Source organism: Talpa occidentalis, unplaced genomic scaffold (assembly GCF_014898055.3).
Source record: "Talpa occidentalis isolate TD23 unplaced genomic scaffold, MPIMG_talOcc4v2.1 talOcc4.6, whole genome shotgun sequence".
Classification (NCBI taxonomy): domain Eukaryota; kingdom Metazoa; phylum Chordata; class Mammalia; order Eulipotyphla; family Talpidae; genus Talpa; species Talpa occidentalis.
In genome coordinates this window covers 63,114,180-63,129,776 of record NW_023604972.1, presented here as the reverse complement: position 1 = coordinate 63,129,776, position 15,597 = coordinate 63,114,180, and positions in this window count along the sequence as shown.

Sequence of the window (15,597 nt, the reverse complement as noted above, 5' to 3'; positions counted from 1 at the left end):
CTAATATTCTTTCTTTGTCTTGAACTCTCAGAAGTTCATCATCAATATGTACTGATTTAGCTTTTGCCTTGTTTGGGTACCCTAGGGTTGTTTTAGTTTCCTAGATTTGTACATTTATTTGATTTTAGAAATTCAGGAGCTTTTCCTCCATTATTTCTTTAAATACATTTTTTGCTCCTTTCCTAATTTGCCTTCTTTCATTCCCTTGTTTTATTGCATTTTTTTTATATTGCCTTTCTTCATGGAATCACATAATGCTTGGTGTGTTTATACCTTTTATATTTACTTCATTTATCTCTCTTTTTTAATGTTGTTATCCAAATAAGAACATCTCAGGGACTAGGTACTAATGTCATTCTTTTTTTTTTTTTTTTTTTTTTTTTAAAGATTTTTTTTTTTTAATAGAGGCATGTTTATTTATTTATTTGTTTGTTTGTTTTGTTTATACATGCACTGGGTACAGTCAGAAGCACGGGAGGGTGAAAGAATTCACCAGAGCCAGAGTAGGGAGCAGAGCAGGCAGAAGGACTGAAGTACACTGCTGAGGGGAGCAGCGGGCAGCAGGAGAGGTCTGCGTGCCATGTGGGACCCTCCTCAGGTGGCCGGGGAGCAGCCGGGGATCGAACCGGCGCCGCAGAGGCCGCGGGCAGCTTCGCAACCCAGTGCTCAACCGCTGCGCCACCGGGGAGGCCCACTAATGTCATTCTTAAAGACTAAAAAAAAAAATGATTTTGCTATCCTTCCTATATTTGTATAAAGAACACATGTACATAGCAAAATGTGTGTAAATAATAATGACAATGTAATAAAAGTTTCCAAATTAAGTTGTTATGAAGAGTGCATGCACATATCATCTTTTTGTGTGTATTACAATATTATCTAACCATTGGAGTGTATAATGGGTACTGAATAAATTCTTGTTTTCTAGTGGCACAGTACTAAAACAAATAAAAAAAAACAAGAACAGGAATATGTCATGATCATGCTTGAAACTATGTATAATTATATGTATGAAGATATTCTAAGTGATTTTAGCTTCCTGATAGTTAAGTTATAAAGTATTTGTGATTATTTTCTTATTTCTAAAATCATAGTTATAATGAGAATATTTTTCACTTAAGAAAAACTTCTCTAAACCTTATCTAATAAAACTTATCTAAATACTAAAAGTGCAAATTGAAAAACATTTTGATATATGCATACAGATATGATATTCATGTATACCCATGAAACAAATAAAGATAAAAAATTTACTATCACATTCAAAAGAGCAATTAATTTCAATAATTTGACCCTCTAGTTTGTTCCTTTTATCTGTGTATTTTTATGCCAATACTACACTGTTGTATTACTGTAGTTTTACAAGTCTTTTTGAAATTCTTGGGTCTTGGTTTATAGTTTGCATCAAATGTGAAAAAATGACTTGGCCAATATTATTCCAAATATTTGCATGTTCTTACACTTCTACAGACCATCAGGGCTTCCAATTACACACATTTAGGTCACTAAAATTCACCTTCAACTCTGATGCACTGCATCTTTTCCTAACTCTTTTTTCCTCTGTTGTGAATTTTTATATCATCTATTAACATTTCTTCAATTTTGTTATTTACTTCTTCTGCAATTTTCTTTCTATTTTTAATCCCCAAATGTGTATTTTTTCTTGCAAGGCAAGATAGTTCGTATTTCTAGAATTGTGATTTGGGTACCCCATCACTCTTTTAGCTTTACATAGCTTTCTAAAAATATGAATACATTATATTAACTATGATAAAAAAATTTCAACTGATTCTAATATCTTTGTCAGTTCTGGGTCAGTTTTCATTTATGCTTCTCATTATGGTCAATATATTGCTGGTCATTTGAATACCTTTGAATACCGTTTAATACCAAGTTTCTTATTATCACATTGCAAACATTGTAAAGGTTTCCTTATAACCAGATATTTTTATATTCCTATAAATATGCTTGTTCTTCCTTTCCACTACTGGGCCAGGGTGCAGTTAATTTAGCTGTTAAGAAGTTGATATTTTTGTGTCTTGCATTTGGTCTAGACTTATTTTTTCCTCTTTTCATTTCCTCATGAATGGTGAAGATTTCAATCTAGATTTTGGGAACAGGTACTGCTGTCAGTTATATTCTTTTGAGCTGGTCCATGCCTGCCTGGGTTAGTTTTCCTCTTATGTATGTATATTAATCAGTATTTAGGAAACAATGAAGAAAGTGCTTCTCATCTCTTCAATGTTCCATTATTTTGCATCTCTCACTTCTCTGTCCTAGTCTTATGGGAGAACCCTAGTTGTCTTGGTTTGCTCAGACACTGACCTTTGTATTCAGTGGGAGTCTTGTAGGCTTTTCAGAGTTTTCCCTTTCTTGAAAACTCTCAATATAATCAAGTGGGAATATCACAGGAATTTCCTAGCTTGTTTCTCTGAGGCCTGATGTAAATAGATAACAAACGTTTGTTTTACACATTTTGGGCTTTGTTGTTGCTGTTGTCTCAAGTAGGAGGGTATATGTGATCCCTGTTATACAATCTGGGCACAAGATAGTCATGTAATATTTTAATAAATTTAAAAATGAAAGACATCATAAAAGCAATAAATATGTGTTCTTAGAATAATCAGTATATAATATAAATAGAATTTAAAGTTATAGCTGAACAATGTTGAAGAATTTCCTGAATTTATGCTGTCTTTCAAAACAACTTGAGAGATATTTTCTAATATTAAATCATGTATCTACTGCCACTAGCTATTTCTCTTAAAATAATGACTAAATCCATATGGTTATTTTGAAGACAATTATTTTGTCCATATGACCAATGAAGCAACTATGTTCTTTCCAGAATTGACTCAAAATTGAGTCTGATAAATTAAATTTATCAGAGAAAGAATACCATTTAAAAATGTAATTGACATTGTCAAAATGACCATTCTACCCAAAGCAATTTACAGATTCAATGCTATCCCAATAGAAATCCCAATGGTGTTTATTTAAGGATTAATATAAATATATCTGAAATTCACATGGATCCAACAAAAATCCAGAAGAGCCAAAGCTTTCATGACTAAAAAGGGAGAGAATGGAGGTATCAAATATTCAGACTCCAAACTATACTATAGTCATAGTAACTAAAACAGCATGCTACTGGAACAAAAACAGACACACAGACCATTAGAATAGAATAGAGAACCTTAGATGAAGCCACACATTTGTGGAAAACTAGTATACAATAAAGGAGTGATATATAAACACTGGATCAAGGTAAAACTCTTCAATAAATGGTGTAGGGAAAATTGGATTGCTACATGCAAAATAATAAATATAGATCACAATCTCATATGATACACAATTAAAATAGATAACAGACATGGCTATAACCCTGAAACAAGAGAAAATCATAGATAACATAGGCAAAACACTCCATGATATCAACTTCAGAAACAGCTTTCATCTTCAACAGAAAGGAAAGCAAAGGAGAATATGAATAACTGGGACTTCATCAAACTAAAAAGCTTCAGTACAGCAAAAGAGAAAGTAAACAAAATGAAAATCATCCTACTGAATGGAATAAAATATATGCACATCTTATATCGGACAATGGACTGATGACAATGATATATGCAAAGATCTTGTAACTAAACAATAAGTAAATAAAAAACCCAATAAATAATGGGCAGAAAAGCTAAAAAGCAATTATCTCAAGGAGGCATGCATATGAACAACAGTCATATGAAAAAAAGAAAAAAAAAAATGGGCCTCCTTTGTGGCGCAAGTTGTTAAGACACAACCTATGAAGCTATCAGCAGCCACTGCAGCAAGTGTTTGATCCCCAGCCAGGGACCTACCCACATGGTGCAGAAGACCTCTCATAACTTGCCTGCTGCTCCCCTCAGCAATGTACTTCAATCAGTCTGCCTGTTGTATTCCCCACTCTGCCTCTGGTGAATCCTCTCACCACCCATACTCTGGCTTGTACCCCAATTCTTGTACACATAAATAAATCTTTAAAAAAATAAAGAAAAAAAAAAAAGTCCATCATCACTTATCAGGGGAGAATGGCCCATATTAAAAAAAATAAATAAAAGACATGTGAAGTTGTGGAGAAAAAGGAACCCTCAAACATTGTTGGGAATGTAGATTCGTTGAACACCTATGGAAAGAATTATAGAGATTCCTCAAAAGACTGAAAATAGATTTAGTATATAACTCAGTAATTTCAGTCCTATGTATGTATCCAAAGAGCACAACAATACTACATGTAAGGAAACCTGCATCCTCTTGTTTATAGAAGCTCTATTTACAATAACAAAGGTAAGGAAACAGCCTAAAATCCCAGAACAGATGAGCAGATCAAGAAGATGTGAGTGCATATGCACAAAGGAAAACTACTCAGAGATTAATAAAGATAAACTCATGTAATTTGTGGTAACATCTATGGAAGTGGAAGGGATTAAGTAAAGTGAGCCAGAAGGAGAAAAATACTGGAGGGTTTCACTTTTATGTGTAATCTAGAGAAACCAAAAAAAGAATCATACAAACTGTAAGACTGACCCTTGAAAGCAGATCCTAGATCTGAGATACTCAGGAGGGAATGGGGAGGGAGAGGGGTAGAGTAGAAAACTCAAGCTGCGGGGAAAGGAGAGCACAGTGGATTGTGGTAGAGGACTTATGACTTTTAGTGATGGGAACACTATGGTGACTGCTCATGTGGGGAGAAATCCTATGTTGTGAAAAAATAAACACAGATGTTTTTAAAAACTTAACTGGTCAATTTAATTTCAGTACTAGTGTGGTTGTTTTGTTTTGTCTCATTATTATTATTATTATTATTATTATTAGGTTGGAGTCTGCTTTTTCATTTATCTTATTTCAATTCAGAGGCAAAAAATAATATTATTTAAGAAGAAAAATCTACGTGATAATACTATTTTATTAAAGGAATATTGTTGTGTTTGTTTGATTCAAAATATTTAGGCGCCAAAAATCAAAGCCACTAACTAGGCAAACAAATCAATTCAGACATCAACATTTAGTTTTTTAAAGATTTATTTATTTATGCATAGAAGAACTGGGGTACAGTTCAGGGTGAGGGGGGTAAGAGGATTCACCAGAGGCAGTGGGGAACAGAACAGGCAGACTGACTGAAATACACTGCTGAGGGGAGCAGTGGGCAAGACAAGAGAGGTCTGCTGCACCATGTGGGTAGCTCCCTGGTGGGCCGGGGGATCAAACTCGTGCTGCAGAGTCTGCAGATATCTTCACAGTGCTGTGCTAAACCCCTTGCACCTCCAGGGAGGCCCCATATATGTTTAAATATTTATGCTTCTCATTGAAAATATAGCTTATTGCTGAATTTGATAACATATATCTCACTTTTGAAGTATACAACATTGCAGATTTTTAGTATTTTTATTTATTTTTTTAAAAAAATATTTATGCATACAAGAATTGGTTTACAGGCCAGAGATGTGGAGGGTGAGAGAATTCACCAGAGAGAGAGTGGGGAACAGAACAGGCAGATTGACTGAAATATATTGCTGGGGGTAGCAGCAGGTGAGACAGGAGAGGTCTGGTGTGCTATGTGGGCAGCTCTGTGGGCAGGGATTGAACTTGTGCTGCAGTGACTATGGACAGCTTCACAGATTGTATCTTAACCTCTTGTGTCACTAGGAGGGCCCACATTTTTAATATTTTTAAATTTTTAATTGAGAGTTCAAAGAAAGTCTCAGAAAGAATGACAACAGCAGAGTTTCATAAATATTCCCATTGTTAGAAAGTAGTAAGCAGTGACAAGTCTATTTCTATCAACATACTTTAGCCAGACAACATCATAAAGAAAGTGTATAGGGGGCCTCCCCAGTGGCGCAGCAGTTGAGTGCTGGGCTGCTAAGCTGCCCGCAGCCTCTGTGGCGCCAGTTTGATCCCCGACTGCTCCCTGGCCACCGGAGGAGGGTCCTGCATGGCTTGCAGACCTCCCCTGCCTCCCGCTGTTCCCCTCAGCAGTGTACTTCGATCCTTCTGCCCGCTCTGCTCCCCGCTCTGGCTCTGGTGAATTATCTCACCCTCCCACACTTCTGACTGTACCCAGTGCTTGTATAAACAAATAAATCTTAAAAAAAAAAAAAGTGTATAGTGTATAGGAAACATTTATTAGCTTGATATAAGGAAATTATTTCCACTGATGGACTTTCAAAATGAACTAGGTAGACAGAGAAAGTCAATGGTATCTCTACTGATGTTGACAAACCTGTGAAAACATCATTTTGTTCCTTGAAAGATAAACATAACCTTGAAATATATTCGCACATTCCCTGCACTTCATCTTGTTTCTTTCAAGGCTGCCTTTGATCACAAACCAAACCCAGCAGAATGGAAACTATATATTGTTCCTTGTATGTTTTAGCTAACTTGTCCATTTTATCTTTCATTACTTGATTTGTATTTGAATGAATATTAATATAAATTTTAAATAGCTATTATATAGCTCACTTATTCCATCTTTAATCCTACTATTCACTTATTAGCACTACAATAATTATTACTGCTTAATTATTAATGTAAAAGTCCTTACCATACTAACTTTCAATTAATTCTTATGTTAATTAGACATGTACCAAGCAAATCATATTTATACATAAGCTTTAACAATATCTTGTTAAATAGGTCAAACTTATGTGCTCTCATAATTCTTTCATACTTTTTCTGTCATGTTGGGAAATAGCAGAGTGTATTGTTTTTCAGCAATTGTTAGTGGCATAAAAATAATTTTGAATGCACAGCTAATGAATTCCATATATTAGAATTCTTGCTATTTTTATAGATTAAGAATACTAAATTCACTATAATACTTTAATTCAGCAGAAAGAACATTACAAAATATAGTTTCAAGATTATAATTCATGTATGCTAGTAGTATTAATTCAGAATGATTTGATTTGTGTTCATAGGTAACCAAGAGAAATCTGTATGTATTGCCACCATATCTGTAGAAACTTGTTATCTCTAAAAATATCCTGCTTTTGAAAAGATGCAAGCCAAAATCTGTACACAAAACAATATAAAACACAATCAGAAATGCTCTCAGAAAAAGAGCTCTCCCCAAAGTACAATTTTGATAGCCATCTGATTGAAGACTTCCAATATTTAGGGCAGTGAGAACATTTTTTTTAAGTCACTCAGTGTCTGTATGTTTGTATGTTTGTTTTTAATTTTGTAGCTAAAATTTATTGAAGGCAAGAGAATGACAGAAAGTTTCTAGGAGACCTTAAGCATGAGTGTCTTTTGGAGGAACAATTGCCTTTCTCCTATATAGACCACAAGGAGCCTAACACAAGAGTGACTTTATTCTATTGCTACATGTAGGGGAAACAGGAGGAGGTTTTTTTAAATAATAATTTATTTATTAATATACATTTTATATTGTTGTTCATTTTCTCCTTTACAACCTTTGTCTTTTCTTGGGTGTAGTCCCCATAGAATTTCCACCAGAAATTCATCCATGCACCATCACCACAGTCCCTTATCTCTTCCTGCCCTCGTTTTGTATGTATGTTTTTATGGTAGCCTGAGTTGAACAGACAGTAAAGTCAATTTTGTGCATGGTGAAACATTGTGGTCTAGTTTCATTTTTTTGCATGATAAAAGAACTGGACATATGACCTGAAACCATAAAATATAGAGAAGAAAATATAGGTAAAACACTACAAGACATACATTGCAATAACATCTTTTTTTTTAAGAATTTTTTATTATTATTTATACAAGAACTGGGGTAGAGTCATAGGTGCGGGAGGGTGAGAGAATTTACCAGAAACAGAGTGGGGAGTAGAACAGGCAGATGGACACTGCTGAGGGGGCCAGTGGACAAGACAGGAGAGGTCTGCTCACCATGTGGGTTTCTCCATGGCCGGCTGGGAATCAAACTCATGCTGTGGAGGCTGTGGACAGCTTCACAGCATGGCACTCAACCCACTGCACCACCAGGGAGGCCCCCACAATAACATCTTTAAAGACTCATCACCCAAAGCAAAGAAAGTCAAAGAAAAGATAAACACCTGGGATTACATCAAACTGAAAAGATTCTGCACAGCAAAAGAGACATTAGCCAAAATAGAGAGACACTCCACTGATTGGGAAAAAAATCCTTGCACTCCAGTCAACTGATAAGGGATTGATCACAAAGATATACAAAGAACTCACATGACTCAACAATAATAAAATAAACAATCCAGTAGGAAATGCAAATTACCAACAGTCATATGAAAACATGTTCAACATTCCTTGTCATCAGGGAAATGCAAATTAAAACCACATTGAGAAACCATCTTACACCAGTAAGAATGGCACATATCAAAAAACAAGCAACAACAAAAATTGGTGAGGATATAATGAAAAAGGAACTCTCCTACATTGCTTGGGGGAGTGCAAACTGATCCCACTATGGAAAGCTGTCTGGAGTTTCCTCAGTCCATTGAAAATGGAGCTACCATATGAGCAATTCCACTAGTGGGGATCTACCCAAATGACACAAAAACATTGATTTAAAAGAACATCTGTACACCTGTTTATTGCAGCTCTAGTTACAATAGATAAAACCTGGAAATAACCCAAATACCCAAAAATAGATGACTGGATCAAGAAGATGTTGCATATATACACACTGGAATATTATTCAGCAATCAAAAAAAGATAAATTTATGCCATACGCAGCAATGTGGATGGAGCTGGAAGGAATTATACTCAGTGAAATAAGCCAGGTGGAAAAATAAAACCATTAGATGGTTTCACTTCTAGCAGGAATACAGGAGAACCAAATAAGACATAAGTGTGAAAAAAAAAAAACAGTACAAAACACAAACAAAGCATAAACAGACGATTATAAATCAGAGACATACTGCAGGGGAGGAGGAAGAGGGATCAGAAGGAGGAGGAAGGAGCACTGGGACTGAGATTATGGTGCACGGGTGCAGTGGTGATGGAAACTCTATGGAGACTATACCTGAGGAAGTGTGGGAACCAAATATTGTTTAAAAATGAACAGTGATGTAAAAAATAAATACAAATTAATAAAAAGAGAAAAAAGAAGACAGTAAAGTCACTGTAGATAATTGAAAGTCCCTTTGCCATTGACTAAGAGATCCAACAATCTATAAACTCATCCAAAGATTGTTTCAAAATATCTTCAAGATATTTTCAAGATAGGGCCTCCCCTGGTGGTGCAACAGTTGAGCGCTGGACTGCAAAGCTGCCCTCAGTCTCTACAGTGCGGGTTCGATCCCCGGCTGCTGGCAAGGGTCCCACATGGCACTCAGTCCTCTCCTGACACTCCTGCTACTTCCTTTAGCAGTGTATTTCGTCAATCTGCCTGTTCTGTTCCCCGCTCTGGCTCTGGTGATTTCTCTCACCCTCCCACACTTCTGACTGTACCCAGTGCTTGTATAAATAAATAAATAAACGTTTTTTAAAAAAAGATATTTTCAAAATAGTTCATGGACTCCATATCGAAATCTAATCAGTCTATTGACATTACTGGTTACAATGTGTCTTTTCAGCCTGATCTCCTCAGCTCCAGATCCCTGTGTATCCAAGGCCCATAAAATGTGAACTCCTGCTAAATAGTATTTCTAAGAGTAAAATTTAATTGACATAATCCCTTACTCTTAATATGACATATAACATGAAACTGAGACATTTAAGTAAAATCTATAAAACTAGTACTGCATTTCAATTTGGCTGCATAATTTACGTGGGTACAAGTTATATCAAATTATATAACAGATCACTGTGTGAAAGTAATTTCCTGGGATAGTAACTTCCAACTCCTTCAAATGACTTAATTTTGTAAAACTTTGTTATACTATAATTTTGACATGGAATATTAATACTATTGATTCTATATAACTGTCATTTTTCTAATAGAATTCATTATCTCCATTTTCTTTCTTTTTTGCTATGGATGCTGTTTTTCCTAATCAAGTTATTAGATTATATCAGGACATGTAAATTTTGGAGAGTAGTTCCTCAGATATGAGAGGAGCAAATATTTTTCCATTATAAAGTGTGCCTTTTACTTTTATGGTTACTACCAAAGTTAGATCAAACTTATACATCACCAAGCAATATGGATAAATATATATTTTATTAGATACATTGAACATTGTTATATTATTTGGATTTTTTAATAATTTCAGTTATGACCAATGCTATGCAAATATTTCACCATGCAAAATAAATTCATTTAAAATATCCATCTTAATTCTGCCTTCCAGCCAGCTATAAGCAAGAATTTGCACTATTAATTTATTATGTAGGTGCAATTTTGTGAATTTGTCTTATTGTATATTTTTATATTGCAGAATCACAACCACTTTGCAGAATTCACATCACACAAAACTGAGAATTTAAGTAGCTAATTCTGTTCCCAACAGTACTAGAAATAATGATGATTTTATTTAAAGATATTTCAGACCAAATATCTAACTTCAGAACTGGAGCATGAAAATCCTGTGAAATATTCCACAAAGCAAAATATGAAGCACAAATTCTATAAATTTTGACTTTGTCTGCAAGTTTTATAGGACAATTCTATGTTCTGTAAAAATTCCTGAAAGTATTTTTATGTGAGAACACCTTTATGAGAGTCAATTAATCTAACATTTCTATCAAAAAGCTGTCTTCCTGTTTTCCTAATAGTTTCCAAACCATGATAAAAAAAAAAAAAATCAAGTTTCTCTAACAGGTTTCCAGAGGAAACCACACACAGTTGTCTGCACATACAAACATTCTCACAACACAATTCATGGAGCTGGAGTAACTCTTTACATTTTGGTTTGAAAGAAAGTTAGACTCACTTATCAATTCATAATCCATCACCTTCTAATAGTCATAGAAGTTCAGGCTGGACACTGTCTGCACCACTTGACATTTGGAAGAAAAATAAGAAATGATGTAAATTGATTTCCCTTGAGGGGAGAGACACAGATGGGATGTTGTTGAACCATATTGTCTGCTTTCGGGTCATCCCTGAAGCCATTAGCTATCATAATGATGAAACCAGAGTCATTTATTTTTCCACTATTTTCTGATGTGGCAAAATGTAATAATACATTGGGGACCTAAGCTTTCCTCAGAGAGGCTGTGTTGTCCTTGGGAGGAAACAACATATGGTAGAATATATTTTGCTTGTAGAAGTAAAAATTACTAATTAGAGAAAATATACATAATGCAAGGTAAATAGATATTAAAATTGTTATCACATAAGACTTTTCATGCTACTAGTAATATATTTATAAAGTAAATAATTTTTCTTGACATTCTGAACTCCACATAAATTTTATTATTTAATTGATTTGCTGTGTTGGTCAAACAGTATGCAAATTTTTATGTGTTAAGACTGGTGATCAAGGTAGATATCTATCTACATATGTGTGTATGTGTGTATGTATGTATGTATGTATGTATGTATGTATGTATGTGTCTATCTATCTGAGACCAAAAAGAAGATAAAAATCTCTATAATCTTGTAGAGACTTGATCCATATGGGTGTGACAGACAGAAAAACTAGCCTAAGTCAATCCATTCACAGTTAAGAAACAAAAACATTTACAGAGGAATAGAAATGCCATAAAGGGTAGGGGAAGAGTGGGAAATTGCAATTCCATAAGATGATTAAGGAAAAGTCTCCCTGAAAGTGTGACATCTGATCGAAGCTTTAAACTCAGGAGTTAACCATAAAAATGGCAGGGAAAGAAGCATTATGACAGCAAGAATATTTAGGTAAAAGTCTTGAGGGGGGGGTATGCCTGCCTTCCTCAAGAAAAGGTCAGAAGAGAGAGACTAGAAAGTGAGTCGGGGTGGGGGGTTGTGCTCTCTGGTGGCAGAGTGCCTTGAACGCGGCACTATGAAGCTGTCAGCAGGCTTTGCAGCACGGGTTCGTTTCCTGGCTGGCCAGGGAGAAACCCACACGGTGTGGCAGACCTCTCCTGTCGGCCCTCAGCAGTGTCTTCGGTCCGTCTGCCTGTTCTGCTCCCCGCTCTCTCTGGTGAATTCTCTCACCCTCCCACACCTCTGACCTGTACCCCAGTTCTTGAATAAATAAATAAATCTTTAAAAAAAAAAAGAGAGAGTGAGTGAGGGGGAGAGTACATACTAACAAAAACCATAAGGTGAATCTAAGAAGAAATTTTAGGTTTTCTTAGGGTATCTTGTTTTTAGTCTGAAGGAAAGGAGGAAACAGTGAAGAGAGTTTGAAGAGAAGAGTGGCACAATCTGATTTCCTATTTAACCAACTGAGGAGTAGGCAAAGTAGAAACTAGGAAAAAGAAAAAAAAAAAAAAAACAGTTAGGAGGGTTTGCAATAATCCAGACTGGAGAAAATAGGCTTAAAATAATATTTTAAACAAAGACTTTGCTCTCAAGTCATTTTCAGTAGAAAACACAAGCACATGATAATACAATTGTATCATAAATTGTAACGTATAATGACTAACAAGTACACTTGAAATGACCATTAATACCAGAGTCAATTTTGTTTTGGTGGTGAAAAACTCTGAACGGATTTTCACAAAAGGGAGGAAAATCTTCCTCTTCCTGTTATACAATCTAATATTCAGTTTTGTCTAATGACATAACAGTATTCTCAAATATTAAATCAAAATAATCTTTTTTTTTTTTTTTTTTTTTTTTTTTTTGTGGGACCCTTTTCGGTGGCCGGGAACGAGCCAGCGCTGCAGAGGCTGAGGGCAGCCTTGCAGCCCAGCACTCAATTGCTGCGCCACCAGGGGAAGCCCATCAAAATAATCTTTTAAGTCCTCTAAGAGTTAGGCAGTAGAAACTTATATGACATTACTGATTCACAATTTGGAAAATTGCCTAAGATAGTATTTTGTTTATAATATTTCATTTGAGTCCAAAAAGACTTGTTAAAACAAGAACAATCCTTATCTATATTCAACAATATCTTTTTGAATACAAAATAGTGGGTATAGTATAAGGACAATGATCTAGTCCGCCTTTTTTTTTTTTTCATATTTCACCCTTCACTTGTCATTTAAATATCTATATTATTTGAGAACTATTTTTTCTTCTTCAGTAATAAAATCCATTCCAATAATTTAAACTTTCAAATTAATAAAAGGTTAAGCAGGCTGTAGAAAGTATTCAACCAAACCATATTTCACAGGAGAGGAACAGATTGTAAAGAATATAAATTTCATGAGTATGAAATAATATTAATTTCTTATTGCTTATTGCTTATTGTAAGTTACCATTCAAAAAATTCCATTATCTATTGGTTTCTTATTTAAAAATGCAGTCATTCAACTGAAATAGATTTTAATGTGTTGAACTTCGATAATCAAACACTGGTTTGTGGTTTTCAAAATGCAAAATTAGTGGTTATTAAAAAAAAAAAAAAAACAAAATGCAAAATTAAAATAAATTAGCTAGGGCCTCCCCTGGTGGCACAGACAGTTGAGTGCTGTGCTGAGAAGCTGTCTGCAGCCTCTGCATGCCCCTTCGCTCCCGGCCATCCAGCGAGGATCCCACATGGCACAGCAGACATCTCCTGTCTGGCCCGCTGCTCCCCTCAGCAATGTATTTCATTAGTCTGGCTGTTCTGTTCCCTGCTCTGTCTTTGATGAATCCTCTCACCCTCCTGCACATCTGGACTGTACCCCGGTTCTTGTATAAAATAAATTAATAAATCTTTAAAAAATAATAAAATAAAATAAATTAACTATTTTTTTTATTTTCCATTCATGACTTTCATAATGAGTGTCTTATTTTATGGAAGAATTATATTTTAGATTATATTGCACCCATAAAATATAGATAGCATATATATTTAATTATTACACACCCAATATGTTAGATGTGTGGGGAAGAATAGACTGTCCCTAATATATTCTACTTTGACTCATGGGTCATTTTTTATCTGGAAACAACTAGGACCAGAGAGACTTGGGAACTTTTTTTTTTTTTTAACCTTTTTCTTCCCTGCCTGAATGAATTTAGATGGGAAGAATTTTCTAGGGATGAACTATCACCAGAGTCAAATACAAAGAAAATGGGGCCTCCCTAGTGGCACAGCGGATTGAGCACAGTGCTGTGAAGCTGTCCTCAGCTTCTGCAGCATAGGTTTGATTACTGGCTGGCCAAGAAGATACCCACATGGCACGGCAGACCTCTTCTGTCTTGCCCACTGCTCCCCTCAGCAGTGTTGTCAGTCATCTGCCTATTCTGCTCCCCTCTCTGTCTCCGGTGAATCCTCTCACCCTCCGTACCTCTGGCATGCACCCTGATTCTCATATAAATAAATAAATAAATAAATAAATCTTTAAAAAAATACAAAGAATATGAACTAAAGTTGATAGACTGGGAGGAAATTACCAAGTCTGTCAACTTGGTAAATTTTCTCTTTGTGTTTCATAGTTTCTGCATGACACAGTAACCATTTGTACACTATTTTCTCTTCTTATCTTCCTGTAAATTAGCTTTCTTCTATTTGAAGGGCTAGATTCTTATGGTTTTCTTCTTGGTCCAAGATAGCATATAAACCTCATTTTGCATTAATGCCTTTGACCTCTCACATCATTGCATTCACCCCCAAAATTACATCATTCCTTTTTTTTCCCTGTTATCCTACATTATGCCATTTTAATTATCAGATTATCTAAAGAAAGTAGGAGGGTACAATTAATTTTTGTCTCCCCTAGAGATGATACCTGGTGACTCCTATTCCTATCGCTCATAGAAACTTCTTTTACAAGCCTGGTTCTAAAAGAGTACTAAATTTATAAGTTTGAAAAAACAACTTATAAGAACAAATCAATATGGAATTATAAATGCAAACTTTTTTTTTTTATTTGTTTGCTTGTTTGTTTTACATGCACTGGGTACAGTCAGAAGCGCGGGAGGGTGAGAGAATTCACTAGAGCCAGAGCAGGGAGCAGAACAGGCAGAAGGACCGAAGGACACTGCTGAGGGGAGCAGCGGGCGGCAGGAGAGGTCTGCGCGCCATGTGGGACCCTCCTCCGGTGGCCGGGGAGCAGCCGGGGATCGAACTGGCGCCGCAAAGGCCGCGGGCAGCTTCGCAACCCAGCGCTCAACCACTGCACCACCGGGGAGGCCCATAAATGCAAACTTTTTTTTTAAAGATTGATTGATTGATTGATTGATTTATACAAGCAGTGAGTACGGTGAGAAGAGCAGGAGGGTGAGAGAATTAACCAGAGTCAGAGCGGGGAACAGAACAGGCAGACTGACGAAGTACACTGCTGAGGGGAACAACGGGTGTGGCAGGAGAGGTCTGTGTGCCATGTGGGACCCTAGCCGGCGGCTGGGGATCGAACCTGTGCTGCAGAGGCTACGGGCAGCTTCACAGCCCAGCGATCAACTGCTGTGCCACCAGGGGAGGCCCATAAATGCAAACTTTTTAGAAACATATTTACCTATGTAAATACAGTATTTTATTAATTCATATAAATTTACATAACTAAATTTTCATATAGATAGCATTTATATATAAATGGTTATATTTATAGCATACATCTATATTATCTGATCACAAATAGTTAAAACTAATATTCAGT